The 27578-nt window shown below is 52.4% G+C and overlaps 1 pseudogene; it reads left to right on the forward strand.

The window, feature by feature from the left end:
• LOC122372382 overlaps positions 1 to 26969 on the forward strand; it is a 52704-nt pseudogene extending 25735 nt beyond the window's left edge.
• Positions 26970 to 27578: the final 609 nt, after the last annotated feature.

Raw genomic sequence — 27578 nt, forward strand, 5'->3', positions numbered from 1 at the left:
TGGAGTTTGATACAACTTTCATCTGGTTCAGCTACAGTGCTTAATTTGCACGTTTGTAAGGCGAAACAAATTATGAAGTAAATTTAATACATTAACGTGTAATAAATGCGCTATTAGCGTGGTGTCAAAACACCAACACAGACCTCGCCCATGCCGTCCCGGTCACGCGTCTCCCTCTCGTATAGTTCGTGCTTCTGACGCGTGTCTGTGCGCCGCCCGGCAGGCGGCCTGGATTCTGAAGGCGCGCGCACTGACGCAGCAGGTCTACATGGACGACATCGAGGCTGACGAGGACGGCATCGCCGACACCGTCATGGACGACAACGCCATCGCGCAGGTGGCGCGGCCGGGCACGTCGCTGAAGACGCCGGGCACGCAGCGCGGCGGCACCAGCCAGGCCTTCAGGTCAGTGCTGCGGTGGCTCGGAGGCAGAGCTCAGCCGGGGGAGATCAGAGTCGGTGCCGAGTTGGGTCGTGTAAAAGAAGCGTTGTGTTTTGAGTTGTACGTACTAAGCTAGGCCTCATTGCCATCAGGACAATATCATGGTTTATTTGATTATTTGAAGCATCCATTATGTCTTTCAACGCCTACGTTACTCCCAAACACCTCATCATCTCGGTGTTGGGGTGAGGCTTTGCGAGAAGCATTGAGCATCAGTGTCTCACTTCACACACTGTGTCTCATTTCATCACCTATCTACCGCAATTCGGCTTCCCCGAACTCTAGCAGATCAGTGTCTGGATACTTTAACACACTCTACAGTTATGTTACACGCGCCCAGTCGCTCTGTGAGGCACAGCCGGCACGTGCTCACGTGCACAGTGTTAGTGCACAGCTGCACAGCTGCAGCGGGCGTGGCCTTGCTCCGGGTCAGCGGCTGTTTTGGCCGCCCTGTTGCTCGCTCATTTCCCTGCCAACCACTGTTTATGTCGTGCCAGAACGGCTGGGCGTGGGCGTTTTGCTCTCAGCGGCCGTCAGAGTCAAGGTTTCTCCCGCGTGCCGGACCCAATCTGTCTATTTTGTTCTGTTTTATTTATGGTCTGTGGTCTGGTGAGTGTTGGACCATAACCAGCCTTGCTAAAATTTGTAGTAGGTAATTGGTTTGGTGGCATGTTGACCAAAGTTGGCAGCCACGTATGTACAGGATGATTAGGCCGACCGTGTGTGGACTAGAGAAATCAATCGGATACCAAGTTGTTGGTATACCGATGCCAAACCGATACCAACTTAGTATTTGGTATTTCAAGGCTAGTGCATTTTGGTATTTTGTTGGTATTTTGAATCGTCACTTATGTAAAAGAGGGTGTGAATTTGGTAAAAAAAAAAATGGTATTTACCGGATTTGCCCGAGTTGTTTTGGTTTCGTTATTTTCCCATGGTTATTGTTGGTATTTGGTTTGGTAATTTTATCGTTACGAGTATCGTGATAAGAAGGGTTATTTTTGACCCGTGGGTATTGGGTTGGCCTGTGTCGATTTGGTTGGCATACATTTCGTTCGATTTTCGTATCACGATTTTCGTTACGGAAGTCGTTCCGTAACGTCACTAGTGTGGACTGTAGCCTGTTCAGTAGGCATTGACTGTCGCTCTGTTCCCACTGTCTCTGCAGACCGACCAGCCAGTCGGGCCGTCCCATCTCTGGCATGGTCCGCCCGGGCAGCCAGTCGGCGCGGCCCGGCACCATGGAGCAGGCCCTGCGTACCGCCCGGACCGCCCGCACCGCGCGGCCCATCTCCGCCAGCACCGGGCGCACCGTGCGCATAGGTAGGGTAATGGAAGGGATGGAATGGGATGGGATGGCACAGCCCTTCCGCCTCGATAGAGGGTGGGGTGGGACGGGTGGCTGGTGGGATGGATTGAGATGGAATGAAGTGTGAACTGAAAGAAAGGATGAGGGAGGAGACGGGACAAAGTAATACGAACCGGAATAGGACCAGAATAGTATGTAATGGCTGTCGGGCGGTTGGGAATCTTGGATAGCGACCGTTTGAAGCCAAAGGATGTAGAATGCATACCTTACCTTCCTACGTCCTACGTAATCGACGGTGATGTTTAGCGTTTGGTTTGGCACGTCGGAGCCGTTTTACAATGGCCGCCCGCTTTGGAGCCGAGCGACTGCATTTTAGCACACGAACCTAACACCAGCTAGTCAACGCCGTGTTCACCGATCTACTCACCCAGAAATGTGAGTTGAGCGTCGAATATCTAGCCTAGCTGGGTGTTCTACACCGTCACGAGGCGGTCCGTACTCCTAGTTGTGGTATTATAGCGTGACGTGACTTGTGACGTGACTCGGATAACGCACACCGCCGATAACGACGGCCTCTTTGATCCGCACGAGGAAGCGTGAGTGTAGACTTTAGAGCTGTAGACTCTAGTCATTAGATCAAATAGAGGCCCGTCTTCTGGGATTGAACTCAGTGTCCTATAATGAGATCGATCTTCTGAATATCAAACCTTTCGTGTACGCTATTCACATGCAATGCTGTGTGCATATGCACTTGATTACATTTGTTTGACATCCCTACTCTAGTGAGATCGATGCGGTTAAAGGGACCCTCCCACCTTAACATTAGATTTGAGTTGAGATAGCCAAAATGGGGTCCCTGGCTCATAATTACCGGTTTCGGCACTCACAACATCGAGAAATGCCTTAAATCGGAAATATTGAATTTCAAAATTGCAGCATTTTGATTCAGAGGGGCTAATGCATAGGAATAGTCATAGTCATAGTCATAGTCATATTTATTGAAGCCATCCACAGGGTGGTTTTTCAGGTTTCTCGTCATGGACAATAGCTTATAAAACAGCATGGTGAATACCCCTCTGAATGTGTGACGTCAGCGAAGATATCTAACGATTTTTAAATGTTTGACTAAAACGTTTTGTAGCACTCGGTGGTATATGCTGCTTTGCGCGCAACTAGTGCCGCACTTTCAGCTGCCAAACTATTGCTTCCAAATAAAGTCGCTAGGAACAGCGGAGATCCCAAAAAGTAAACAAAAGTAAAAGTCTAATATCTTGAAAACCGGTGAATGTTTTTCGGTGAAATTTGGTAGATATTCGTTTTCGCTCTTTCTGAACCGAGCGACATCACTTTCATGCCAATTCATAAACTTTTTTGAAGGTGGGAGGGTCCCTTTAATTGGGACCTCATGTGTGCGCCTGTGCATTGGGACCGCGTATGTGCTGTCCTGTCCGCCGTTTACGCAGCGTGTGTTGTTGTGTTGTGTTGTGTTGTGTTGCTCATCTGTTCATTGTGGAGCACGCTGCGCTGCCGGAGGAATAGATGCTCGTGAGGACGCGTACCTGTTCAACAAAAGTCTGCATTGGTATTATCGCAGTAAAAGCGAGGATAAGCGTTAGCAAGTGTCTGACCGCGAGCAGTCGGTGAATACATTAAACTTCTGCTAGCTTTAGCGATTAGTGATAAGAGGCTCGACTTCTTCAAACGGAGTATGCTATTGCTGTCGCCGGGCTACACATAGGTTGCGGAGTTTTAATGAGGCAAAACATCTCTGTGCAATGCCAACAGAAGATGAGAATGGGCTTGGAAGTATGGGCTTCTTGACGATGAGTAATTGTTGAACGCCAATCAGCAGTCGGACCGTTTTTAGGGATGCAGTCTATGCATGAAGGTTAGATGATGAATATTATCCGACTGACCTGGTGTCGCTCAGCCATTGGCAATGCAATTAGCTCACAATAGTGACCTTCATGGTAATAAACTCGACGTGGAGAACATTTTATTTTCATTGGTTTCGTTTTGCATCAGATTGTTGAGTGCCATGAGAGCGGCCGCATTATCATCGCCTTGAATCAGTGCAATTCTTCCGTGAAGTCGCTCCAATTCCTCTGCTATTGTCTCTCTCGGCCGTACCGCCCGCGCTAATGACGAGAGGGGGCGGCCGTTTTCAACGAGCCGTGACCCCGGTCACGATTGTGGGCGGCCCGGCCGGCAGCTGGCAGCCGCGCCCGCCGGCATCTCCGGCCGGCCGGGCGGCTGCACTTCCGCGGTCCACGCGGCGCGCACCGCCACCGAGACATGCCATGTCACCGTGGCGGCGCTACCGGCCGACACACGCGCCATCAATCGGCACCAAGGTCCGCGCCGGCCTGCTGTGGGAGCGCCGCCCCGTGGAAATAATGACGCCGGGTGACCTCAGCTCGGGCCGGCTCCGGGCAGAGCCCGAGGGCGTTCCCTGGGGCGCCGTGGAGGGTCATGGACGCGCTGTATCGCCTGTCATACCCTATGGCCACCCGGAGCTCGCAGGGAGGATGATCGGCAGCAACCAGGGGTAGATGGGCTTCGTGAGGCCGTGGGTCACTTCATTGGGACTGGGGAGTGAGCATCTCGTGACACTGTGACAGGGTGGGATGTCAACACGCCCCGCCACGGTTTGGTGAGCGTAACTCGTGCGTGGCACGGTTATTTTCCGAACCGCTGGTGCTTTTCGATTGCTGGGCGGGTTCTCTAGTCTCTACCGTCCTTGATTGCTATGTTTTTTGTGATTTGTGCGTCACTGTGCTATTGATGCTGTTTTACTGAGCGTCACCACCAAAGAAAATCACTGCCATTCGTCCACACTCAATAATGTGCTGCCATCACAAAAGCGGAGTCGGTATCCTATGGTGTCGGTGTGCACATACGTATATTTTTAAGATTATCTGAGTCAGCAACCACCATTGGAAGCATTGAGTTATCAGAGTGTGACTGTAAGGATGACGTCCATGGGTGGATCTTTTAATTTGTGCCTTGTAACCCGCAATTTGATCAGCTGAACGTGCCTCACGACGTCAGCTATGTGCAGTGTCTACGAGTATGTGTCAGCTGCAGCCACAGTTCGGTAGATTTTACGATCCCATAGAGTATATAGTGGCATTATTGGCACTTTGGTTTCGAGCTCCGTTAATGTGTACGCAATCCCAGCTTGATTGCCAATTACCTGATGGTTAACAAATCGAGCCTCCCTCGCCTCCCCGTCAATCCTTTGCTACATTGCTGAGAACTCTCCCATTCTCATTCGACTGAAAGTCTATGCCACTTCGACTCAGCACGGTTCTATGCGTTGCAGGCACGGCGTCGATGTTGTCGGCCCCCGACGGGCCGTTCATCAACCTGGCGCGTCTGAACCTGGCCAAGTACGCCTCAGAGCAGACGCTAGCCAAGCCGCTCTTCGAGTACATCTTCTACCACGAGAACGACATCAGGCATGTAAGTGTCTCGGGAACGTCGGCATTGTATTGCTGACATAGGCAAGTCCAAGGGGAGCACTAGCATTCACTTATGCTTTTTATCAAAGTGATTATCTGAGAATGCGAACATGTGCCTAAATTGTGAGTTATCTCGAGATAAATCTGAAGCTATGCGTGATGAATGGTGTGATAGAGGTCATGGCAGCCATCCAGAAGCCGGCCTGGAGCTGTTGTGGCGCGGCGCGCCGCCGCACTGCGCCAGATCTGTCACACTCGAGTGATCCCACCCGGTGGGTGGCCGCCGCCGGCGTATTACGCCGACACGCTCTAAAACGGCCACAATCCATCAAACCGGGCCGTTTCTGGACAGGCCGCCGATAACACCTGTAATAAACAATCGGGAGCTCTGCGGTGGGCGGTCCGCCCCCGTGTCGGTCGGGGCAGGTGTGGGGGCGGGTGTAGCGCCCCCGACACACCACACCCCTGACGCCGCCTGCGAGTCCGCTTCCGTCTGCCGGGTCCGGCCGCCGGCGGAGAGGGCCTTGGGCGAACAAACCGTCCCGTCATAGGCGGCGTGGGCCGTGGGAGTGGTCAGCCGGGCGCAGCGGACCCGCTTAATGACTCTGACGTCATGGACGGAACTGGCGCGCAACTGAGAGTGTGCAGCTCGTGCGCGAAAAGATGACGGAAGTTTCGAAAATGATGACGGGAGTTTCGGCTTGCGTGTGCCCACTGCCCATCGTTTATAGTACGTGCTTCTGAACTACGAGTGGGAACTTATCAGATGAATATCCAGCGAAAGTGAGGCGCTAAGCCGTCGAAAAGAATTCGCTTGTTTGATTCCATACTCTCCAAGGAGCAGGACTCAGGGGTTAATTACCTTGTCTGATCAGTGATCACTCAAATTTTATCGCTGGATGTTTAACTTTGTCTTTGACTTCTCGAACTTGACAAAGTTATGTTGGGTGTTGTTGGGCTTGGCTTATTATATGCCAACCTACTTATTATAGGCCAATGGGCTTGGCATTTTGATTTCCCACGCGATCAGTATTATCAGTGGTACGAACAACTTAATTTCACTTTCGTTGCTAGAAAGCGTACGGTAATTAAAAAAAGAATCGACCCAAGCCTTCAGAGTAATTATCGCAAACCTTCATCTGTCAGTGTCAGTCAGTGCCAGTTTGCATTGTCATTATATGGAGTGGATTATATATGTGTCTAGAATTAAGATGATGGATTAATCTACTGCGCGGCACGCAAAGTCCAGCTCTGGCCTAACGCGCTCTGTGCATGTGCGTGTTGGTGCGCGGACAGGCGTGCGACCTGGCCTCGCAGGCAACCCAGGCGGTCAGCTACAAGGACTGGTGGTGGAAGCTGGCGCTGGGCAAGTGCTACTACCGGCTCGGCATGTTCCGAGAGGCCGAGAAACAGTTCAAGTCGGCTCTCAAACAGCAGGTGAGTGTCGAGTGACGGCGGCACGGACAGACACGGTCGGTGGTGGGCTGAGCGCCGTTCCGTGTCGTGAACTCGTGATTACGGGGAGAGCGGCTCAGCAGGGTCACGGACCGTGCCATAGGTCAGGGCAGGTGAGCCGGAGGAGAATAAATCGACACGTTCGGCTACAGGTGGTGTCACGTTTTGAGATGATTTGAGATTAGCAGGACCGGTAAAACAATCATCTCATCGTTGAAAGATGATAAGAAATTTTGCATCGAACGCCCGGCCATTTTGTGAATAATTCGAATACATTTTACCCGAAACTTTCAATAGAGCTGAGAGGTCACGTCCATTTCTATAAAGTACCCTATGTGTATTTTTGTGCTATGTGTTACTTTTTTGCGTTTTCCTTATCACGCATATATCCCGTTACACAATTTTTTATCAATTTATTAGAGAATGAGTTTGGGAAAGGCCAAAAATCATCGATTCCCTTCCAATGCGGACATCAGATGCGCCTCAGGCTTCATATCCCCAAAGATCCGGGCTGTATAACGACCTCGTGCCACGCGCATGACGTTAGGACAACACGCGTTACATGCTCGTGACCGGGCTGGTCGGTGGGGCGTGTTGGCCTGACGGGGAAGGGCGGATCCGATCGCTCCCCTTCCTCCGGCCAGGGGACGTCAGCGCAGTGGGGTGGGACGGAAGTGGCACGGCCGGCACGGGCTGGGGAGGCTCCGCAACTGCGATCTCGGTAAATCCAGTCTCCGAAACACGGAAGGAGGGGAAACGACGCGAACGCCTCGCCACGAACGGGGAGTCGATTGTCGATAAGGCAAGGTCAGGCACCGACTGGAATACGAGCTGTTTGTGTCGTAATTGCACGACAATTATTGGGATTTCTCGCTCCGTTTATGGTCGACCTCTGCCTTATGAGTTTGATCTCTGCACATTGCGGCTGGAAGTCAAATGTAATAGCCCAACAGTGCGGGGATAGCGGCTAATTAGCTCGTTAATGCCCAGCTAACAACGTTCTTATGTCTCCGCCCACCACCGGGCCCTGTGGCAGCGCGCTGCCGGCGGCGCTGAGTCGGGAATGACTGGCCAGTATGGCTCGGCTCGTTTTGGACCCGTTCTCCCGCCGTCTGGAGCCCCGGGGCGCTGTGCCGGGGCACGGCGTGACGTGTTCTGTGCCGGTGCAACAGTTCCGGCCCGGGGTATGACAAGGCCGAGGTCGGTGCCGGCCGCCGCCTGTGCCGCGGGAGCCGCCCGGGGCGCCCCGTGTCCGCGGGCGGCCCGGGAACGGTGGCGGGGGCGGGGGCGGCGATTTACGGCCTGTCCCGGCCCGGAATGACCGGCGGCTTGACTGGAGCGCCGCCGGAGGTCGGCTCCACATGCCGACTGCAATCAGCGCATTGGTCACACGTCGGGTCGGCAGCTGCCGCAGGGACGGTGGGCCGGCCACACCCAGGGACTAGAAGTGCCCTGCCGCGCCCCTTCCCTGCCGTCGCTGTCATAGTCACCGTCACTGTCACCATCATCATCACCGTCACTAGCACTATCACCATCACCATCACTGTCCCCGTCCCGTCACTGTCTGTCCACGTCCCCGTCACCCGTAGACAGCCGTGGCAGGCTGCCGCTGTGCCCTCCGCCCGGGGCGGGAGACGCGCCGCCAACGCTGACGTCCCCCCTGTGCCGAGGCTGACTCCGTGTTTGCTGATGGGCAGACGTTTTGACCGACGGACGGTGGTTTTTTGGTTGATGCAGCATGGCGGATGCCGTTTGATTGTGTGTCTGAGAAAGGAACGTTCGTTTGGCTTGTGAGGGCTAGTGGCATGTTTTTGTGATGGCTTTCTGGGCGGTTTGTTGTAAATAATATGTGATTCGCATGTGGTAGCCGTGGGTTGAACGGACGGTCTGCAAGATTCTAACATGAGCGTTTCTACCTATAGAATGCGTTCGTTGAACAACAATAAAGCGTCCTTTTTCCACACACCTGCGGAGAAAATTGGCTGGGGTGGGGTTGAACCTGTCTTAACCCGCGCCCCGTAGGGCTATCGGCGGACCCTACCACCCGAAGGGGGGGGGCGTTTCGGCCCCCCTAAGATCTCAGAAATTTAACGGCTGATTTTCAAAATTCAAACGGCGTTCGATAGCCCCACCAGAGAACTACCTTGTGACCAAATTTCATTGACCTAGGTCAAACCGATGACGTCACAGGTCAGGTCAAAGGTCAGACGTTCACAGGCATTTCAAGAAATGTGTTGTGAAATCGAGTAAATTGGTAAATTATTGAAAACCATCGATGGTACATTGTTCGTCAAACACATACTTTGCTATCTGAGGTCACTGATACCAGGTCAGGTCACAGAGGTCAGGTCACCGGGGGTCACAATATGAAAGTGTCATGTGATACATGTTTTATGGTCCATTTTACATAACACATGCGATTGTGTGGGTCAGGCAGCCTTTGGGGCCAGCTTAGGTCACGTTTTGGTCGAGGTCAGGTCAAGGTCAGGTCAAATTAGGTCAAATTTCAAAGTTGATATTTTTGCATAAAATGGGTATCGATTTGATGCAGCTCATCACGGGGAGTCTAATGGTGGTCTTTGTTTTGCCATACGGGGTCTAGAATTGCCAAAAAATTGAGTTTGAAAATTTTATGTCATCATTTTTGAAGTTTTTTTTTTCGCTATAACTTCGCCAAAAAACGAGATATCGATCTGAAATTTGGTATGTAGATGGAAGACGGCGGGTACTATTACATATATTCCGTTTTTTCGAAACTCAACTAAAAAAAAATGCTTTTTTGATTCTTGGGGGTCAAAACTAAAAAATTTCAAAAATGCGAGATAGCAGTTTTGTAGCCCTGTCAATTCTATACCTTTTATGTTTTGATCATTTTTCTGTATCTTCAAGGCTGTAGGCCTGACAGCTCTTCTCGTGAAGGGTTTTTTCGGTCGAAAATGGCAGAACATGACGTCATTCTGACGTCATTTGTGGCCAACCTATCATAGCCTCTGGAAAAAAAAAATGGTCACAATGTGTAAAATTGATGCCCGGAGGGGTCCTGAAAGTTTGGTGGCGATATCTCCAGCCGTTTAGGAGATATCGACGGAAAAGGACAGGGGGGTCGTTTCGCCCCCCCCCCCCCGACGGGGCGCGGGTTAAATGTGGATTAGGCTTGTGCTAATTGTGGGGAGGCTGAAATGTGCACTTCCTCAGCATCACAACTATAGCTGCAAATGTAGGTAAATGTAGCCTGTAGGGTGTGTATTTGAACTAATTTGCAACAACGTCCTGCTCAATATTCGCTCAGCTAAATTACCGATCTGACACAGCCTAGGCCTGCTTGCGGTCTCGAGGAAGCGGGACGATGTCACGGCCCATCTCAGCGCGATCCGTACCCGGCCCGTGCCGACCACGCCCGGTATCTCTCGTGATCTCCGCCGGCCCGGGGTGACGACTAATTGATGTTGTTGTGCCGAACCGGGCCGCGATGGAGCGGCCGTGTTTGGTAGCGATTTGCCGACTGTAATTCGTCGCTGCCGGCGGCCTTGGGAGCCCGGTGTGACTTGGCGTGTCTCGCTGCACGGCACTCAACGGCGCCGAATTGCCGGCCAAATGTATAATGAACGGGAACTGATATCGGCAAGGCGCACAGTTCTCAGGGGCCGCACGTCTGGTCGGACTGGACGGACTGGACAGCCGAACGGGGGTACCTGCCGGGGAAGGGCGGCCCGCGACGGTACTGTGGGATACTTGACTCTTTATGGCCTGTCTTATTTAAATGGCTGCTGACTGACTGCTGAGTGGATTGTGCTGTCTTACTTTATGCCAGAGGCATAAGTAATAACTTTTGGTGCGTTCCGTATGAAATCTGCAGGAAGCGGTTGGCTGGGTGAACCGCATGTTGTAGATGCCATAAAAACCATGCCGGTGCCATCTTATAAGACTACGGAATACAGTCAAAGGTCTAAGCAGGAGGGGTGCAGACCAACAAGGGCGTAACTTGTAGGGCACGACGAAAGCAACGGTTTGACGGAGATTTACGGGAGCACCGGCATCCCTATGAACTCCCCATTATGCAGCCCGAATGATATTATATCGCCCACAAAATGCATCATGCAGCCACAAGCACCTACTCCGGTTGCATGAGGCATGTCGCCACATTCTATTTACATGCAATGTCACCCCTCGAAACATGCTCTCCCGACGGGTTAGAAAGGGCCTTTGGGAACACGAGCTTCAGTCTGCTCACTGCTTAGCCTATAGTTTCAGCAGGAAGGAAAAATCCCTGTCGTTTCTCCAGTAGCCCCTAAATAAGTGCAAATAAGTTGCTGCGAATTTGAGTAAGAGGTGCGAAGTAGGAAGGTTTCAACTTTGAAGTGTATTCAGGCTTGTTGGTTTAAGGGTTTGTTCTCTACGAAATGGACCCTATTCTGGATCAACATTTTCCATTATTAATTTACCGGCTGTGATGTTGCCGGTGTTTGGAGATCAGTGGATCGTTACCTACGTCACGGTACAGCACGGCACGGCTCAGCACCTTCGGGCGCCGCGACTCGTGGGGTGGAGCTGATCCAGCGCCCAGCCGTCACGGCCATCGTACGGGCGGGAGGTTACCTCGACCCTGGTCAACCTTGGAACGGCTGGCTCGTCACCGTGCCGGCCCACCCTTAGAGAGGGTGATAGGAACCGGCCGGGCTTCAGGTGGACTGAAGGGATGAGATCGCAGTTCGAGGATGGAGAGAGTGGATCCCTTACGCTGAGTCTTAGTAATTAAAACTCAGCAGCTGGTGGCCACTATTAGTTAAGTAATATTCGTGACCATGACTCACAGTACTGCACGTCTTTCCCCTGTGACCCTCCTTGACCCTCTTCCCTCTTTGTCAGCCGATGGTGGCACCGTGCTGCACCTGTGTCGGGTGTACGTGCGCCTGGACCAGCCGATCTCCGCGCTCAGCGTGTTCCGACGGACTCGACTCGTTCCCCGACGAGGTCTCCCTGCTCACCGGTATTGCTAGGTCAGGGGGGGGGGGGACGGAGGTCGGGTCAGTGCCGAGGGACAGAGGTCAGGTCAGTCAGATCACGGAGGTCGCGCTAGAGCCGGTCGCTGAGGTCAGGTCAGACTGGGCTAGTGAGGATTACGAGGTCAGGCTGGACTGAGTCGTCAGGTAAACCTTGGCGGTCAGTGTCGGGTCGTCGATGTAAGGGCAGAGTCGTATTACCGAGCGGGGGGCTAGGTCAGTGTCGGTGGGTAAGGCAAGTATCGGGTATTCGAGTCGATCAATAGATGTGATATGCAATATAAATGTGTCCAAATGTTTGCACACATTTGTTAGCGTAACCATCGTCTACGCTTGTTGAATCCCACCATTATCGTGACATCTCACGAAGTAGTCACTTTGCCCATCTTGGCGTGCTAAAGCTTTCGCCATGCCATCATTGACAGGATCTATGAGGGTCTGAACGACATCACTCGGGCGGCCAAGTCTACAAGGATGTGCTGCAGCAGGACGCCACCAACGTGGAAGCGATCGCCTGTATCGGCCTGAACCACTTCTATGGCGACAGCCGGAGGTGGCGCTGCGCTTCTACCGGTGAGGGGTGCCAGGGGGCGCTGCGAGGGAACCGGATTTGTGTAGAGAGCGCTCCGTGGTGCTGGGAAGGAGCCGTGTGGGCGTGTGTGGGTTCGGTGGGAAGGGGGTGGTTTTTGTTTTGTTTTGTGGGTTAGGCCCTTTCGGTCTGACAAGGACCATTTCAGAACCGAAAGGATGATAGGAATTAGGGGAATGGTCTGGGCAGACACCCTAGAGAGTCGCCGGGGCTGAGCCCGTTCCGAAAGACAGGCCACCCAGCCCCAAGGTACTCATTGCACACGGCTACGGGGTGCGTCCCTCGGGAGCAGCGGTGCCGCTCCAAGGGAGCAGCCCGCTTGAGATAAAGGGCCTGCCCAGCCCGGAGTGGGGGTTGCGGCATGGAGGAGAAGGATTACAGTATCTGAGGATGGAAGCGACGGAACGGAGGGAAGGGGCGGCACAGAGGGCGCTATATGACGGGTTGGCGCCCCGGGGAGTTGTAGACGACGCTAGAGGGCATGATATGCCGTCCAGCCTGGCTGCAGAGCTGGGTTAAATGCCGCCAGGTGTCTCGAATAGCCGCGGATCATAGCGATTGATATCGTCCTTTCCCCCCTCATTTGCTGCTGAACTCTGAAGGCCATGATCAAGATTAAGGTCGTAAAACCATGGAGAAGTACCTCATCCATGGTAAAAACGTAGCTCCCGGCCGTTGATTGAGTCGAGTGCTGTTTCCGTTCGACCAAAAGTAATCACCTGACAGATATGTTCATCCCCCTCAGGCGCCTGTTGCAGATGGGCATCTAAACGCGGAGATATTCAACAACCTGGGTCGTGTGCTTCTACGCGCAGCAGTACGACATGACATGACGTGTTTCCAGCGGGCGCTGAGCCTGGCCGACGACCAGACGGCCGGCGACGTCTGGTACAACGTCGGTCACGTCGCTGGGTTTTGAGGGGGAGGGAGGGAGGGAGGAGAGAGAGAGAGAGAGAGGAGAGAGAGGGAGAGAGAGAGAGAGAGAGGAAGAGGAGGAGAGAGAGAGAGGAGAGAGAGGAGAGGAGAGAGAGTGGAGGAGAGAGAGAGAGAGAGAGAGAGGAGAGAGGAGAGAGGGGGAAGGATTAGGGAAGGAGGGAGGGAGAGATAAAAAGCTTACGGAAGTGATGATGCTGATGGGTTGATGGCGTGCCCAACTCTGAGGGTTATATGACGCCGTAACTTATCTTCTTGCGTGAGGTGCGGGGCAACAATGAACAGCGAGTTAACAACAGTCTTAACCGCGCACCGACGGGGGGGGGCGGATATCCGCCCCCCCCTGAGGTTTTCGCGGATAGCGGGGAAAACCGCGGCGCGTAGCGCCGCGAAATTTGATTATGACTATTCTTCATCAATTTTACACCATGGTGTGCAAGTTTGAACCTCAACTTAAAGGTCAGTCACCAGGTCACTTTGAATGACCCAACCTCAAGTCACTTTTTTGCAACTTTGTCACTGCCAGAGCTACAGTAGATGTCGGAGAGGCCTTTGAAAGTCGCAGGATGTATTAGGTCATTAGTAGCTACAATTTGTATATCGGAATTTTGATGTCGGTGACCTAAGGTCAGGTCAATTTCGCGACCTCCCCATTATAAGTCAATGGGGGAAAAATCAACTCCCTGTTTTTACCACTAAAACGGGTCGGAATGGCCCCATATACCATACATGACTTCACATACGATCAACCTTCACTACCTTGAGGTCTGTTTTGCTGTTGGGCAGCTGTAAGGTCATGTGACGTCATCAAAGGTCACCAAAGGTTTTTTGCCAATAACTCCTTACAGAAACAAGATACAGCCGCGCGGATGGTCTCATTGTGTTCAGCTAGTCAAGACGCATCGAATGATATACATGATGACCTCGAGGTCACGTGACCTGAGGTCAACCTTTGACCTTGACCTTTCGAGGTCAACATATATATCATTCGATGCGGATTGCTGAGAGGATCACGATGATGCCCTTAGTTTGTTCCTATCTTGACTACTTCGAAAGTTATTCGAGAAAAACGCTCTCCATATCTAGCGCCGCCATTTTGACTTTTTCGACCCCTGTGACGTCATCTTTGACCTGACCTGAAAATGACCTTAGTAAAAATTGTAGACTTTGTCCGTGCGTATCCGATGCCGTTTACCGCTTGTCGCTATCTTGCTTCGTTCTCGAGATCTCAGGGGGGCGGTCATCCGCCCCCCCCCCCCCCCCCCCGGTACTAAGTTGGCGCAGACCCCCGTCGGTGCGCGGGTTAAAGCGCAGGTGGGCGTGCTGAACAATGGTGAGCAATGTGCAGTTTTCTCTCAAAACACGAGTAAAATGAGGTAAGAACGGGACAACAGTCCCTCAAGAAGCGTTGCTCGGGCTAACGGCGGTTACGGAAGTGAGCTTGACACAAAAATGGAGCAATGAGAATGTCCTTCTTCTACCACCGAAGCCACATTACAGACGATCTATAGGCAGACGTCATATTTACGAGTATATCCTTGACATATTGTTACAGTTAAGCGTGAAACAGACTCTTTCCGCAGTCAGGAAATCGCATGCGAGAGCCTATTCAAATACATGGAAGCACGCTCGCATCAATCGCACGCACCTCCCGCAAGCGATTGATGCGAGAAGAATTATAATGTATTTGAATAGGCTCTCGCATGCGATTTCCTGAACGCGGAAAGAGTCTGTTTCAGCCTTTACGTGCTATACTCTGTTCCGTTTCAAGTTTGCAGCCGAAGTGCCCTGCTGAAAGCAGTGCGTGATTTCTGTATACAGCTCTTACATTTTAAGACGCAAATTCTTGGGCGGAGGTGTATTTAGGGCCTTGGGCGGAGGAGTGATCTGCCGAAGAAACTCCGTCTGCAAGCTTGATATGGAACAGACTATAGTTCCGTCCATATTTTTGAGTTGTATTATGTTGTGCACTTATTTATTTATTTATTTATTTATTGAACATATCAAACATATCCTCTATAAAGAGGCTATTACATGTTTTCGTCATACAAGTATAGAACACAGGAGACGACTAAATTGAGAATGCTGGCACGGTTGTCATACACGCTTACACACACAAACACACAAACACAACACCATCAGTGTAAAAATCGGAGTCAAGTATTGGAGAGCATGTGGCGTTTGAGGGCAGCCCCAAACTGCTTTCTACTGCCGCGACAATCACAAACATGGGACGGAAGAGAGTTCATGAGGGAAGCTGCCCTGTAGGCAAAGCGCCTCCGCCCGTACTCGTTCCGGATGCGCGGCAGATGGAGCTGGTTTCTGGCCCTCGTGGTCCGCGTGTGCACCTCGCTGTTTCTGACAAACAATGCAGCTAGCTCCTCGGGTTCGGACATGTCAGACAGCCTGCGCAAAGCCGTCAGAGTGTAATATTGATGGAGTTGACCAGCAGACAGCCAGCCCAGAGACCTCAGCGTGTCGCTGATATGGTCGTATTTGCGCTTGCCCGATAAGACTCTGGCACAAAAGTTTATGCACTTTTGAATTCTCTGGACAAGCTGACCGCTGGTTGCCCCGTACACCAGTACACAGAATAGAGGACATGACGAGACCGTCTATGAGCCGAGGTAACACCTCAGCTGGTAGTCCATGTTTGGCATGGCACAGCGACAGCAGAATACCCGAACACTTTCGCACCACATGATCAATATGGAGCCATATTGCCCTATCAAATGACAGATGTCGGTCGAAAATGACGCCCAAGTTCTTGGCTATTGGGCTCTCTCTGATCAAAGTGTCGTCAATTGTTACCGTTACCGGCGGCAGGAGTCTAAGGTTAGGACGAGAGCCGAAAACAATCAGCTGAGTTTTGCTGGCATTGAGCTTCATGGCGTTCTTTCGAAACCACCATGAAAGAGCAGGCTAAACTGCGCTCCATATTCGAAATGTTGAGCGGCATCGTATGCTTTGGACCTGTGACTAAAACCTGTGTATCATCAGCGTACTGGATGATGTTGGCATCCTCGACGTACAGTGGCATGACATTACTGTAAATGCTATACAACAGAGGCCCGAGGGCGGATCCCTGGTACATACGTGCCTAGCGGGTTGACCAGCGCGCGAGACAGGCGGCGGCCGGCGGTGCGGGACGCCAGCGCTACCTGCTGACGGTGGTTTGACAGGTAGCTCTCAAACCACCGAGTACAAACGCCATACAGCCGCAGTTTGTCCAATAGCCGGGCATGATCAACAACATCGAAGCACTTTGACAAGTCAAGCATCACAAGCGACGATATGTTCCCCACGTCCATGGCTTGATGTACTTTGTCGGTTAGGCATAAAAGAGCCGTCTCGGTGGAATGATGCGCGCGAAACCCATGTTGATTTACATTAAACAAGTGGTTGTCGTTGAAGTAACATGACAGCTGCTCCTGCACCACCCTTTCAACGATTTTTGCGATGGTTGGAACGATTGAGATGGGCCTAAAGTTGGACAGGTCAGATGAAGCACCGCTCTTTGGCACGGGGTGAATGTGAATGATCGACACCTTCCACGAGTCGGGCACGATTCCCGTGCGCAGGCTAGTGTTAACCATACGCAACAGACATGACCCAATAGAAGGAAAACATATTTTCTACGCTTCGTTCGAGCTCGCAAAGGCGTTGTTGTGATTATGGGTCTATGTATTGTGCACTCCAACAATGCCTTTGGGTGAGGAAAAGCCCACAATACATAGCCGAAGACGAGGGTATGTACATTGCACACGCATCAAGCATGTACGCGAAGCTGCACAATTACACGAATGATAAAATACAGTCGCGTCGGTGGCGGAGGGGAGGTGGATGGCGAAAAGCAGGAAGCGCCGCGCTCAGCCCACGGCTCAGTGGCTGACTGCTCTCGGCGGCGCTGCGAGCGCGAATGACCCGGGCTCGGGTCATGCGGACCTGACGAGCGGGCGGTATGACGCAATCACATGGGCGGCGCTCGCCCTCACCGCGGAGAAAAAACATTATCAGTTGACTTATAATGTTACATTTCTACGCTTCGTTCGAGCTCGCAAAGGCGTTGTTGTGATTATGGGTCTATGTATTGTGCACTCCAACAATGCCTTTGGGTGAGGAAAAGCCCATTACCCCCACGAACCCGAGAACGATGCGTAGGCAGGTAAGCTTAGCAAAATTAAGTGCAGATAAAAATTTGCATAAAAGTAAAACAAATGCATTCACCCGGCGCATGTCCGGCACACAACATACAATAGCCGCAAACGGTAACTGAGGAGCGCGTGAGACGCAGCTCGCTTCAACACCAGCACATGGTCCGCAACACACGCAGCGTGCTTGCAAATTAGCAAAACTACATCTGCTGCATACACGGAAGCCCTAGCGAGTTACATTACGTTGAGAGTAATGCGCTGCTATAGCACGGGGGAGATCAGCAGAACAGGGACTACAGAACATTCGTGTCGCGAATTTCGGCTGGCGTAACTGGCACCAAACTTGGACCAGCGCGCAGCTGCATGAGCGGTGTAGCGGCGTAACTGGCACCAATCTTGGACCAGCGCACGGCTGAGCATTACAACGAAAAATCGGCCGGCGTAACTGGCACCAATCTTGGACCAGCGCACGGCTGAGCAGTGTAGCGGCGAGACTGGCACCTTTCTTGGACCAGCGTACGGCTGAGCAGTGCAATGAAAAATCGGCCGGCGAAACTGGCACCAATCTTGGACCAGCGCACGACTGAGCAGTGCAACGAAAAATCGGCCGGCGTAACTGGCACCAATCTTGGACCAGCGCACGGCTGAACAGTGTAGCGGCGAGACTGGCACCTTTCTTGGACCAGCGTACGGCTGAGCAGTGCAATGAAAATCGGCCGGCGAAACTGGCACCAATCTTGGACCAGCGCACGGCTGAGCAGTGTAGCGGCGAGACTGGCACCTTTCTTGGACCAGCGTACGGCTGAGCAGTGCAATGAAAAATCGGCCGGCGAAACTGGCACCAATCTTGGACCAGCGCACGGCTGAGCAGTGCAACGAAAAATCGGCCAGCGTAACTGGCACCAGCGCACAGCTGAGCAGTGCAACGAAAAATCGGCCGGCGTAACTGGCACCAATCTTGGACCAGCGCACGGCTGAACAGTGCAAAGAGAAAGTTCGGCTGGCGGAACTGGCAACCTTTCCTTTCGGACCAGTGCACGGCAAGAGAGCCAGGAGAATCGCTTACATGAATCCTCTGGCCAAACTGGCACGACGACCAACGCTCAGTGGAGCATGGCGACTAACACGCACCCGGAAAGAGAGCACGGGAAGAAGCACGGAATACTACAACTGCGTCGTGGCCAGGACTCAATGGCACTGCACGTGCACCAGTATGTTCCTGTAGCCCGCAACGGACCATTTCGCCGCGACGGAGAGGGGCAAAAAACAGCGTGAAAATGGCATGGAACGTTGAGCAATTTGAACGAAACATGGTGACTTGCCGGCGAGCGTTACATAGCTGTCCCAGCTCTAGCAAAAGCATTGCAGTACGCAAAACTCTGCTTGGCCAAAGGTTGTCAACATTTGTGACGCTGACTAGAAACAGGCTGTCAGAAGCCGACTCCCGAGGAAAGTTCTGCTCCTTTCAGACAGCGTGATAGGCTCGTGTCGTAGCAGGAGCCAGCGCTACTGCCATGAACACTTCTATGGATTACGGGGACGTGGTAGCCCCAGTCCCATGGCCTGGGCAAAAAGGACCAACATCATCGGCCATGCCCTGAGATCCAAACGTGCTGTCTTTCTGACCGCCATGCGATGGTGCGGACGGAACGTGCCTTGGTGCAGATCATACGTTCGGCGTAGGAAAACACTCCCAAGGCCGATCCACCCACGCACGCAAGTTATGAAACCAATGTAAGATTTGAACGTCGCGATAGGGGAGATTTTTAAGCGTTAATAGCGAGCCTAATCCGTCCTACCCCGGTGATCACACTGGAGCTTCACTTTCTGCCCGATGGACGCACTCATGCTGATGTATCTACAGTACTCATTAAGAACTTGGAATGTAAAACATTCTTTACGTGGGAATGTGAGGATACGGTAGGGCTCCTTTGCCTTGCTAGAGCAAAAAGGAACGTGGAGCTCGCTGCACATGCGCTGAAGCGAATTCAGACGTCATGAATGCCGTCTTTGAAAAAAATATCAGCACAGAAACCATCCGTCCGAGAGGATTGTCTATGAGTCAGCTATATTTGGGGGTCATATTTCTAAGTGTCTGTGTTCTAACTTATAAGGTGGGGATAAATTCATTAACAGATCGGCCTCCGGAAGGGAGAGGTAGCGGTTAAAGTGTTACATCCCCGGCGTTTTCGGGAATAAGTCTGCTCGGGACAAACTTTCTTATCCATTGACTGCTTGAGGAAGCAGGACCGGCAATGCGACCCGCGCGTCTATCGCAATTGACATATGCATCCACTATAATGGGCGCCCAAACATCCAGTTATGAAGCAGTTTTCGAAGTCTTACACCAACATAGGGCGCAAGAATAAGTTATAGCTACTAAGAAGCTCACGAAGAACGACATGTGGCACGCTGATGGCGGGCACTCTGCCAGCGGGTCGTCTGCTATTCCCTAGGAGCGAGTAGGCGGCGTGAGGGTGACCGGCCGCTGGCTGCGAATGGCGTTGCGGCGGGGGCAGCGGAGAGCGCCGTGGTTTCCGCGGCAGACACGCCAGGAGTGGCTGTAGTGGCAGCGGCCGTGCGTGCATCCACCGGAAACACAGGAGTTGAGAACTCCGCGCCCCGAACGCCCCAGCTCCTACCTTGCTGATACGCTGGTGAGTGGTGATGCCGCGGCCAGTGGAGTTGAGCCAGATTGGCGAAATAGCATCAGATTCGCCCCACTGTGTACACTGTACAGGTGGGAGGGAGCTCACTAGCGCGTGTTAACCACTTGTCATATTCCCTCCAGGAGAGCCCCATGCCGGGAGCTGAGAGAAAGCTGACTTGACGCATGTGAGCGACATTCTCAGGATGGGCTCAAGTAACCACCCGTATATCGGACAAAGACTACTGACTGCGAATGTCTGGATGACGCGTATGGATGGCTTGGCTGCAGAAGACCACCCACAACGCTGAAGGTGCCGACACTACAGACTCCTCATAGCGAGGATCAGAGGTACAAAACCAGTTGTCAAGATTGGCAAAACGGTGGCTCTCGATGTTGTATCTGATAGCTGATACACTAAAAGTGATGTCCGCGGACACACATTGTAATTGTTATTTTTTTATATCTAATTTTAAAGGCATGTCGCTGAACCTGAGGTATTACCTGGGTGTTCGTCTCCTCCGGAACTGCGCCGGCTACTCGAGACCTAGAGATGGTCCCGACGTGTGCTGCGTAGATGGGACGGGGATGACAGCTGGTGCAGCGGCCGCGATGGCTGCCTGAAACATCCCAACGACTATCCCGTGCAGCTGCTTTTTGCTGATCGCGATGGTATCGGCAGGGGCTGCTGGTGTAGCGGACGAGTGTAGCTGGGTACTGAGCAGTCCTCAGAGATGCTACTGCGTCAGCCAGTGCAGGATCTCTGCTTGGCCGGACAGGAGAACGTCGGGGCATAGCGGCGACGGAGTTGCCTCTGGGCGCTGTGCAGCCCCTGAGGGCGCCCCTTGTGCTCTGCGGAGCGACGCTGGACGAGGTGTGCTTGTCAGGCCGGCTGCTGCGTGTTGACGCCGAGGCTTTGGGTGTGTCGATCAGGCGGACTCGTGGCAGGCATGAAAAAGACAGAAATCATGCTCACATCATATGTTCCACATCATGCGTACTGCAACACACCTCACGAAAGTAGCACACACTGGCACTGCTCACTGTCATGTTCCTCTGCTAGCTCATTGCCTGTGCCCAATCTTAAATTCAACAAGGGTAGGTAAGAACGCTTCCAGAGCCCTTCGCCCTATATCTTCGAAGGGTGGACACCATCCCGCCCCAGAGAAACAGGCCCGGGGTAAAAGCGCGAGCGTTCCGAAGATTGTCTCTGAGCATGACGGGGTATACGCGAACATATAACTGATTCAGCTCATAGAGCAATTGCAGCCATGCAGAGCTCCTCAACCTGCTGCAGAGGAGCTCAAGCTGCTGGAATACCCTGCGTGCGATATCGTTGCCGCCGATGAACAGGGCGACCTGTTGTGTCTGGCGCCGCAGGAGACAGTGGAAACGCTTATCACCGACACGTTCGCTTGTTCCGCTTTGCCTTGCAATTATGCCCTAAGCGGGCGGTATAATGCGTTATGCAACAGCGTTGACTATGCAAGGTCATAAGCCAGTCGATACTAAGACGACCGGACTAGGTGCAAAGCCATAAGCAGACCATACCGGAGACGACCGGACTATACATATTTACAAGGCCATAAGCATCGGCGACATCGGAGACGACTGATTTAGGTGCAAGGCCATAGGTGCAAGGCCATAAGTTTCCGATGATTGACCAGTAATGCGCATTTCACACAGGCTTGGGTGATACCGAGACGACCGGACTATGCAAGGCTATGAGCAGGCGATACCGGAGACGACCGGACTATGCAAGGCCATGAGCAGGCGATAATGGAGACGACCGGACTATGCAAGGCCATAAGCAGGCTATACCGGAGACGACCGGACTATGCAAGGCCATGAGCAGGCGATAATGGAGACGACCGGACTATGCAAGGCCATAAGCAGGCAATACCGGAGACGACCGGACTATGCAAAGGCCATGAGCAGGCGATACCGGAGACGACCGGACTATGCAAGGCCATGAGCAGGCGATACCGGAGACGACCGAACTATGCAAGGTCATAAGCAGCTATACCGGAGACGACCGGACTATGCAAGGTCATAAGCAGGCTATACCGGAGACGACCGGACTATGCAAGGCCATAAGCAGGCGATACCGGAGACGACCGGCTCATAATCAAGCTCTGCATTGAAACGACATCATTGAGACACTTGTTATTAAACTTGAGATAAAAAGCCAGTTTGACTCAGCAGGTTAAAGTCGGTATGACTGGGGTAAGACATAAGCGGAAAGCAGCTCCGTATAGCATTGCCTTCGTAACGTTGTCTTCGTATACGAAGACAACGATTGCATTGCTAGAGGCGTGACGCAAAAACCGTCAAGTGACACACCCGGATAATGCATGTAGTTTGAGAGAAAACTCTGTCTGGGGCTCAAACATAGCTCTGGTATTGCAGCCGGCATTCGGCAGTACCGGGAACGACGGGAGCATAAGCGAGCTATATATACTGAGCTGATGAGTTACTGAATTTGAGAGATGCTATGCTCTACTGGACATTTCATTACTTTAATAATTTGTTTGAGATATTTAAGATATCGAGTGCAAATTATCCTATGTGCTTCTAACGAGGTATTACGCATTGGGCTATGGAAACGGCCGGGAGATACCTACGTACTAATTTCTCCGACGGCTGCACCGGAGACGACGGAGCCGAGACTGCACTAAGCCGACAACGCAGCTGTGAAATGTGTTACGGAAATTTGACCAGTAGTACGTATTTTATTGGTTTGCCATTAACAAGGCGGCAGCACCGGAGTCGACCGGAGCCTATGCTAGCTCGACCCTTTTATTGGTTTGCCATTAACAAGGCGGCAGCACCGGAGTCGACCGGAGCCTATGCTAGCTCGACCCTGAGACGACAACGCTTTGAACGCGCGCTCGACTCAAACGCAGCGCTAGCTGAATATGCTACTGAAATTTGACCAGTATTTTACTGGTTTGCCATTAACAAGGCGGCAGCACCGGACTCGGGTGCGACCGTAGCATAAACAAGTTATTCATATACTTATATATATATACTTATATATACTGATAATATGCACTGAGCCGACAACGCAGCTGTGATGCCTATAAACGACGGAAAAGTCGCAAATAGTGCAGCCTTTTCTTTACATAGTCTGCCGTTTAATACGAAGAACCGGCAATGCCGATAAAATGACCGGACAAACAAGCCAACTTGTGTTACCTAAAAATGTGGTATGTGGCGTGCCAACATGGCGTACTCTAAGTAATAGCCGGTAACACTTGGCATGGCCGGAGAAAAATCCAACATGTCCTGAGCCAGTGCAATTGAGAGGCCTTTATGCTACTGTCTCATGCCAGAAAACGCAGCATTTAATGCGTCAGGCTGCCCTGTGTGCCGGAGACAACCGGAACTTGACTACTAATGGAATAATATTGCCAAGTGACGCGTACTTCTGCTCATTTCTGCTCGTTAGAGAAAAAAAGCAAACCATAGACGCACGGGGCACGCGTTAAGCGAGCCCTGTACTGAGGCAGCAATGCATAATGAGTCGTGTTACCCAAGGCTACTTTGTGTTACCAGAGTTTTATTTATTTTTTTATTTTGCAAAACGCCCGGAGACGACCGAGATTGAGGCAAGCGATGCACTGAGACGCCAATGCAGCGGTGGAAAAGCTCATATGTACTAATCCATCGCAAAATTTTCATGCCAGGCTGCTGTAATAGCTGTAGTGATGTAGCTGTAAGTTATTTGTCCATCACTCACTTATGTATCTGCGTCCGAATCTGGTCAATGCGAATCGCCTCATGCGGGAGAGAGGTCAGTAGGTCAATGCCCCGGGGCCCAGTGGGCAGGTCGGCCGGACTAGTGTCCGGGCCGCGCCGGCCAGGCACCAGACGCCGATAAATGCCCCGAGGCATGAGCACTGATGCGGCTGGCGACCGTCCACGGCACAGACGGGGAAGGAAACCGGTAGGCGGGGACGGAATTAGACCGTCCCATGCAGCTCAAAACTCAGCGAGAAGTTAGATTTTGCTTGATTGTGCTACCTATAGGTACTTAGGTAATTTACAAACGAGCCTCCTAAAATGCGAAAATCATGCTGCTAGACCGGAGGTTGACGAGGTAGACCGGAGGGCCGAGAATATTGCGCGCACAGCACAGACTGTCAAGCTCGCACGTAACGCGAAACATTAAGATTCATCAGCGATGAAACCAGTCAGACTTGGAAAGTCAAGTCCAAGCAAAGAATCTAGATGCAATATCTGCTGATCGGCAATGCGGCCGCAAAGGTATCGACATAGTTATCACTAATGCGATCTCCAAGACACCTCACCTCCAGTGCTGTCAAGCAGCAGCAGTGTCGAAAAAAACACGACACGTCACGAAAAGCAGGAAGCGCCGCGCTCAGCCCACGGCTCAGTGGCTGACTGCTCTCGGCGGCGCTGCGAGCGCGAATGACCCGGGCTCGGGTCATGCGGACCTGACGAGCGGCGGTATGACGCAATCACATGGGCGGCGCTCGCCCTCACCGCGGAGAAAAAACATTATCAGTTGACTTATAATGTTACATTTAACGAACTTACTCATAAGCCGTCGATACCAGTAGCTGTGGAGCTCTTCATGCGGGACAAAACGCATCGCAGCTCGCCAAGGCCGATTGTGCGCAGCGCGAACGCCGAAGTGGATACACGCGGTAGCCTGACCGGAAGGTCCGGCCCCGATCCGTCGACCTGTGCGACAGTGCGTGGTCCAAGGCCCACAAAGTAGCGGTTCAAGGCGTCCACATCGACGTCCGCTGGGCTGACCGCCCCGTCCCTTTTCCCGGCTACGATGGGCCTCACACTGCGCCACACGGAGGACGGACCGCCATCCCGCAGCCGATCACGGATCGCGCTCCTGCTGTCCCTCTGTATGCTGCTGCGCACCTGTCGGTTCAGCTGTTTGTAGAGCTCACGGTCACCGTCACGAAGTGCAGCCCGGCGCTCCGCCATGACGGCTTTAGTGGTGTCACTGACCGGAGGCGCGGCAGGGTTGCGAATTTTTACACTGCGAACTGGTGCTAGTTCGTCAAGTCAAGCACACCAGTCACACATGACACAAAGTACTCCCACTGCACAGCCGGGTCCTCAGATGCGAAAAGTGGAGTCCAGTCGACGTCCGACAGCCTTCCGTTGAGCTCAGCAGCGTAAACGTAACGTTTTACTTTTAACGTAAAATGTCTCAACTTTGACAAAATCATATCTGGATGTTCTAGGCCAGTAGCCAATTGGTATATAGAGGATTCTTCATGGCTCCGGACGGAAAATAAGACATCGAAGCTAAGATACGGAACAGAAGATTAGGAAGGAAGAAAGATAACGTGCGAGTACATTCCTAACGGGCGTGGAACGATATAAACTTGAACACGACTCACACAATTGGAGCTCTGAAAAGCCGAGCAGCTCAGTTGCGTGCCGTACTCTGTGGTTCCCTGTGCAGTGTGCAGGGTGCACTCTGCACGCCATGCAGATTACAGAGCAGGCTAGTACTACGTTGCACAGTGCACATACAGACCGATTGGGAGGCCGGTGTTTTCCGTTCTTTGCTGGAGGGTTGTGCAGGCCGCAGCCTTCCGTCGGTTGTGTATCAGTGTCAGCCCGCTGTCTGTTCCATGTGCAGACTGCCGTCCGTATGTTAGTTCCGAACTGGCGTACTCAGATATCCTCACAGCGAGTCCTCTTTGTCGGACCCGGAACTATATATGTTTCCTCTCGTATGATCAACAATGGTCATATGGTTCCGACAGCAGATCCGCGGGGCCGGCTTCTGTGATCTCGGCTCGCTCACTAATCTGTGACGTCCAGTGGTGCAGTTTCCACTATCCCTGTCGGTACCCATCTCCATCTAGTGGTGTCCGCTGACTGTCTCTTATCCAGTAGTATCAGACAGTGTTCTATTCACTTGCCCGTCATCCCCAGATGGCCCCTCAGTTCAGCGGTGTCCACTCTTTCCCGAACGCTCCCATGTGTCAGGGTATTGCCGAAATCAGCCTTCCATGCTGTGTTATCCTGTGCGCACTGACCACTCCCTTCCTATCCCTGTACCAGGGTATTGCCGACATCAACCTGGCGTACCAGTGTTTTCGGCTGGCTCTTGTCTCTAACCACGACCACGCCGAGGCGTACAACAACCTGGGCGTGCTGGAGCAGCAGCAGGGCCGGCCGGAGAAGGCCAGGGCCTTCTTCCAGACGGCGGCCGCGCTGGCGCCGCACAGTTCGAGCCGCTCTACAACCACGCCGCCCTGTCGGAGAAGGTGGGTGATGTAGCTGCGGACGAGGCAGTTGATGTATAGGATCTCTTTGGGCGGAGCTGGTCGCTGCTGTGAGAGGTGGTTAAAAGGAGGTAGTTTGCCACATGCTGGAGGTCAGCTGCGAGAATAACTATTTTTGGGTTATCGAGATCAAATGTGTCGCTTAGAATCAAATCCTAGAATTATTGATCCGGGTGATACCGAGTAGCAGTCGGCGGAACTCAAAATGCGGGTAATGTGTTTACCGGGTTCATATGGTTATCGGTGTTGATAGCCCAGTGTTTCAAACCCCTTCTGTGGTTCCCTCTGCTCTATCTTCACGGGAAATGCTTATGGCCCGGGTGAAGGTGTTGTTCTGTTTCAACCCCCTTCTGTGTTCCCCTGCTCTATCTTCACGGGAAATGTGTACATACGGCCGTCGATGACGATGCTTCTTGGACTCCACGCTATATGAATTGAAGCGGAGTTACGCGAATAGTGGCAGAAATCATATTCCTATTGGTCGACCATCCGCTATCTTTGAGACCCCTGCTAGCGTCACGGCGTTGTTTACCGTCAGATGGGGGACCTGCAGTCGGCCTACATCATCATCAGAAGGCGCTGGACGCCTACCCGGATCACGTTGACTCGGCGCGGCTCTTTGAAAAGCTCCAGCAGTCGTTCTCGTCGATCTGATGGGCCACCGCAGCCGATACAGGCTGAGTCGGCCGCGGGGAGGGCAGGGAAGGAGGAGGTCGAGAGGGTGGGTAAGGAGGCTGAGGTCCCGTGACACGGTCCTAGCGGGTAACCCGCGGTCGGGACTGACCGGTGATTTGAAACAGGCACTTATCACTGGTCGTTGTGTTGCGAGGGTTTTGTTGTCGGAGAGCCACACGTCAGTATAACTGCTTTCGAGGCAGTCAGCACGTCATGATCTCAGTTATTGGCTGTTGTTTTCATTTTTCGGTGTATATTGATGCGTTTGTAACGCTTCGCTGTTTCACAAGTAGCCTGTTTTATGCGTTTTTGCTCTTATTATCAACTCTAGGTATTTTTACCTTTGTTAGGACGGCTTTGATCACCACTTATGTCTCATTTGTCTATTTTCGTTCATGGTAGGAACTGTGTATCATACTGTGATGTATCACATGAAGTGGATGAACCCCACCGCTCGAACGTTTAATGTTCACCACGCTAACAGCTAGATGTTGTGATCTCAAACTGCGTCCGTCCCATACCGATGCTGTGACCTTGCGGTGCCGATCGTTATAAGGTTTACTCCGAAACGCGCTCTTAGGGATCGTAAAGATTCCCTTCGTCTTTTTGTTGGTATTGATG

Source organism: Amphibalanus amphitrite, unplaced genomic scaffold (genome assembly GCF_019059575.1).
Source record: "Amphibalanus amphitrite isolate SeventyFive unplaced genomic scaffold, NRLGWU_Aamphi_draft 001354F_arrow, whole genome shotgun sequence".
Lineage (NCBI taxonomy): Eukaryota > Metazoa > Arthropoda > Thecostraca > Balanomorpha > Balanidae > Amphibalanus > Amphibalanus amphitrite.